Genomic DNA, 5,539 nt, shown 5'->3' on the forward strand with positions numbered 1-5,539 from the left:
AACATCAGTATTTGAATATTAATGGGACATTAAAAAGAAACACTAATTTGGAAATATCTTTTGTTCTTTTGTGCACTGCAACAGTCACCCTGCATGAATTGTTTATTAGTATTGAATCTATTACAAGCTCTTTGACATAGAATCACACAAGGTTATAAGCTTGATAAAAGTCATTGTCCTCCATATTCCTGCACAGTTTTCATAATCTCTTGGTCAGTGTTACAGACTATTTGCAATAATGATTGACATTGTAGACAGGTAGTCTTTCAGACAGAGGCTTTGAGACATCCCTTGCAGCAAGTGCTGTTTTGTAATTGTAAGTGTTTACTGTAACATAAAATAAAGAGTTACCTTAATTGGAGGACCAAACTGAAACCTTTAAATGGGAGGAGCATCACATATAGTGTCCTCTATAAATCATGTTTAGGATTTTGGTTGGTTAATGGAAACCATGGCCAATTTTTGCACTTACAAACGCTGTCAAATCATAAATAACAGTGCATACTCTTGCCGTCAGATCTGTTTGTTGTGGATGTTCTTGATATTCCTTCCATGGCTACTTTCCTGTATTTCACCCATTAGATAAATGACTGTTTTTTAAAGAACATCTAAATTAATTTATGATAAATTACCTAAGTGATTGGGCAGATTGCTTAACCTGCACTGATAACTGAGTGCCTACAGTAACACCTGCACCAATTAAACCAATTAAAATACAGTTCAAATCCCCAGAGGTCTCATGGTTGAGAAAAACTGAGGGCCCACTAATGATGGATGTAATATTTCAAATTATTAATATACTGTATCATTAAGATAAGAAATCTTCTATCTTAAAAAAGATATGTCATCAATTACTAACTGAACTGTCATGAAATTGTTATTAAATGTATTGTTTAAATGAAAAAAAAATCTTTTGGTTTAAGTTTAAATAAGCCGCAAACCTGGCTAATGCTAGTCTGTTTACCTTACCAAAATCTTCAAAATATCCGGAGAGTCTTTTTTTGCCCTAAAGGTATAGAACTCATTTCCACAATTAAAACATACCCTGAAAAATTGTTTAAAATTAATTTATTTTATTGATCTTTGTTTTATCCCCCAGTTTTGATTTCATTGAGCATATTTTGTCATTTTATTTTATAAAGATTTTAGTATTGTTTTACCCATTAATATTTTGTATTGATAATGTTTTGACTACTTTAGATAATCTGCTGTTTGAAGATAATGGCAACATACGCAGAGAGAAGCAGTCCTGGTTGCATCTCTGTACTCTTTGACTTTTTAAAAACTGGTGATAATAGATGGCAAGTTAATGTTATTTCATCAAAATTTTGGACAAAATGCTGTGTCCCTTTCTGGCTGTCTGTTATTCCTTCTTGAGGAAGAAAAAAACTGCCTTTAGATCTCATATTTTTCATCCAGATTTGATGTAAGCGATGTTAATGAATAACGAGGTATTATTAGCATTCATGTGGTAATGTGGTATGTGATTTTTCACACCAGTTTTATAAAATAAAAACTGAGCAAAATAGATGAAATATAAGAAAATAGAGTCAGGCACATAGCAAGTTCATTATTATGACAAAATAATGAGCTGTCTACTTTAGTTCCAAATCCACCATAAAACAGCCTGCCATGTAATTCCACTAGTTTCATTTGTTGTGGTATTGTTCTTATTTCCTGTTGTGTATTCTTTTTTTTTTTTTTTTTACTATTACCTGTTTTGGATTTGACTGCTCTTATTCATACATTGTCCTTCTGTCCAATTTAGGTAAAGTGTCTTGAGTTTCAGAAACACTATAAATAAAATGCATTCTTCTTACTATTATTCTTCTTATTATTTTGTTTACAATGAAACCAGTCTTGAGTCCACTACTCATGACTCTGTGCTCAAAGGCCCATCTTAGAGTCTGCCACTGCCATTCAGCTGTGCTCAGATGTTCATTAATAGCAACGTCTGGGGGGTTAAACGCTGGCAATGAAAATCAGCAATGAACTGTCTGTACAAATAACATTAGACGCAGACAAAGGCAAATGATATGTTTCCATAGAGCGGGAAATGTGTATTTGCCTGGTAGAGCTCAAACAGCACAGTGCTCATCGGATTTACATTATATTTATGAGCAGCAGTATTCACGCATCACAGACTGGCACCCACGATGCTGAAGGCGAAATTATGCGCAGCACAAAAAATATGCAAAGAGCTACTGGCACGACCCATTAAAATGGGAAATTAGATTTTCCTTGGGTGTCATGCTGGAAGTCAGTGGTGGTATGTGTATTATTCAATCTGATAGTTTTGCATGGCTTTTTTGGGGAAAATCCAAAATCTGCATTACCATTAGTGATGGGAAACTGAGACTTCATGAACTTAAAAATGGAAGGAGAAAACCATTTGGAACCACCATATTGTTTTGCCATGGAGAGCAAAATCTTTTTATTGGTTCACATAAGAGTGATGGACAACATGTGATCACTCTGCCCATTATGGGGTACATGAAATGTTATTCTTCCACTGCAAGTTACCACATGTCCATCTCCTCTTAACAAAGTGTCCACAGAAGTCATTTTTGTCACATCAGGGTATCAGACTCAGTTACAACATGTTGAGAGAATTAAAGATGGGCTCCAGCTAACTACTCCACAAAATGGCATTGAAATTTTAGTTTTTTGGGTAGTTCAAGCAGGATTTCAGAGAATTTAGGTAGATGTCATGCATTCTCCCAACCAGAAATACATCATCCTTGATGATGCCTAGCAGAGTGCCTTTTCTTGTAACGCTATTGATGTGTGTTAGAAGTAGAAAGATGAGTTGTAGTCTAAGCAGTCTTTCCACTTTTACACTATTTAAAAGTGGGGTTTTTAAGATAACAGCATCTACCACCAGATTTGTCATTACCCCTCACCAGAGAAAACAACCCTTTCCCACCCAGTGCTTCTCTGCTTGATTGAAAAGGACATGGCTGAATCATTTGTTTTATCCAAGTGTCTTCTGATGAGCCCACCAGAACCTCTGATATGAAAGAACAACTAACCAAAGCCCTTGATGGAGAGTGACGTCTCAAAAAAGAATAGCAGGAAAATGACCCTATTTAATAAAGGGCTGGGAAAATGGCCTCAGGCAATTGTCCAGTATCTGAAAGAAAGAAGAAGAGTTTTTCCCCTGGTTGGTAGAAATCAATAATTACATAAGACTCTTATGAAGGTAACAAACTTACTAGTAACATATCAAATTCCACCTGCCCTGATGGATTGTTTAATAGTGCTGCCAAATTTACATAAATTATTCAAGGGCCCCTTTTAAATAGCCACTTTTAAATGTGGTTAATAATACAGAAATACTCTCAACCATTCCCTTATGTTTGCCTTTTAACTGACCCATGCACCATCTTTTCATGTATGAATCAATTATGAATTGATTTCCACCCCAGGCATATATTGACTACCAAAGTAAAATAAGGTATCCTTATGTTTACAACTTAACCACAACTCCATGGTCTCACATATGCACACACCCACAGGCACACAGAAACACACACACATCATTGACAGTAGGGCACTGATTGAAAAGGGTGGCCATACCTCATTCTCCAGATTAGTTCATTAAAAGAGAACAAAGCTTAATTGCATTCAACAGTAATAAAGTTAGCAGCAGACGGCCAAATGTCTTCGATAAGAGTAGTGGTAAATAATAAAAAAACAAAGCCACATTAGGTGCTGGCCCAGACTGAAGATGTGAAGATTAGGATGGAGGAAACACAATGGCTAGCAATGAAGCCTGGTGTGGAACTGGAGTGGCACACCTCACCTCCATGTGTTTCGCATTATGCCTTCAGCTATGTGATTAACCCCTCCATCAAGGCCTGCTCCTATTAGCATTCCCCTTTGTGCTTCTCAACAAGGATACCAACCCCAAGGCATATCTTTTTGAACAAGGTGAGAAATGGCTTGGTTCAAAGCACGTGGGCTTTGATAATAAGGAAGTGCTGAGAGTCTGGTGGGGAGAGAGATGGATATTGCTCATGTAATAAGAGCAGGGCCTTTTGTTGTCCTTTTGTGCTCCTGTGCAATTCTTGTTTCTTGGTCAGTGGCTGCAGAGGGTTAGTAAATGTCACAGACTTTACAGCACTTGTTACCATGCTGTACTACAAGTGTGTGTAATTTTAGTAGAAGAGCTAAACTATAGGCCATGTATCTGGATGGCATTTTCTCCAGAGCATTTTAATGGCATGCCTTATTTTAGTTGTGCCTCCAAGAGGGTATTGGTGGACAATGTAAGCAAACCTAGCATTTAAAAGTAAGGTAACTGCAAAACAGTGATGTCGAATAGAGCAGAGCTAATGGAGTCATTCTGCGCTCTGCACCTTGGATTGACAAAGATTCCTTTTTCTGAAGTGCTGATGACAGTCTAAATCTCATTGGCTACATAAGTGATCTGAGGGTTTAAGCAATAGGAATACAGAAAAAAGCTGCTGTGAGAGCAGGCAGCAGTCAAACACAGGAGGGCACAAGGGCACATATCCTTCACAAGGCTTAATGAAATAACTGGCTTTTCTTTTTCTCATTTGGCTTGACATTTGTATGTATTTGTATGCCTATTGTCTATTTTTACTGTACTGTACTGCACTTACAGACATGTTAATTGTTATGAATTAAGTTTATTAATATCAGCATATGTAGCATGTCTGGCATGTACAGATGGGGCTGGGATGGCTATAATATTTATATACATGAGAGAATGCAATGGGCATGCTGTACTTGTATCTAAACTGAAAGCAACATGGATTCTATCACTAAGCAAAAAGTGAACAGCCAACCTAAACTACCCCACGAAACAAATGTGTGGCTGTGCTCATTCTCCCTAGAGTAAAGTGAGAAAAGCATCACAAGCATTGATTTATTATCTGGAGGTGACACTAGATGTCCCCTACTGACACCAAATAAATACAGGGTGTGTAATGGGCAGTAATACAAAAAGAACAACATTAGTGTGGTGTGCTTAGTAACCCTTTGATCACCCAGAATATAACACAGCTCAGCTTCTGTCAGACTGGAAATAAAACAGGGCATAAAGGCCCGAACTAAGTAGCTGCCACTGCCTCTGTTGGGGTGTTGCATTACATACCTGGCAGGGGAGATACCATGATCAAGAAGGTGGTTCACCCAGGGCGAGGCTCAGTCATTGCACTCTGGCTGTGCTGAGCCCTGCGAATTCCAAATGTGGGAATCTCGACTGCATAATTTCTGGTAGTGGGGGACTGTGTTCACGCTCTCCCCTGATTTTTATTTTTTAATTTATTTTTTTGTTTGTTTGTTTGGGGGGGCAGCACGAGTTTGCATGTTCTCCCTGTGTTTGTGTGGGTTTCCACCGGGCGCTCCAGTTTCCTCCCACCATCAAAAGACATGCATGTTTGGAGTTAATACTTCTGTCAGTGCCCTTGACCAAGGCACTGGCAAAAGAACTGGAGTTGGTCCCGGGTGCTGCACTGCAGCTGCCCACTGCTACTAGCTCTTGGTATGTGTGTGCTTACTGCTCACTGTG

The 5,539-nt window shown here is 38.2% G+C and overlaps 1 non-coding gene across 1 annotated transcript; it reads left to right on the top strand.

The window, feature by feature from the left end:
- The first annotated feature begins 5,114 nt into the window (after window positions 1–5,114).
- LOC118787541 lies at window positions 5,115–5,276 on the top strand. Its single transcript, XR_005005378.1, has one exon. It is a non-coding gene; the product is annotated as a U1 spliceosomal RNA (small nuclear RNA).
- Window positions 5,277–5,539: the final 263 nt, after the last annotated feature.

This window comes from Megalops cyprinoides, chromosome 12, assembly GCF_013368585.1.
Source record: "Megalops cyprinoides isolate fMegCyp1 chromosome 12, fMegCyp1.pri, whole genome shotgun sequence".
Lineage (NCBI taxonomy): Eukaryota > Metazoa > Chordata > Actinopteri > Elopiformes > Megalopidae > Megalops > Megalops cyprinoides.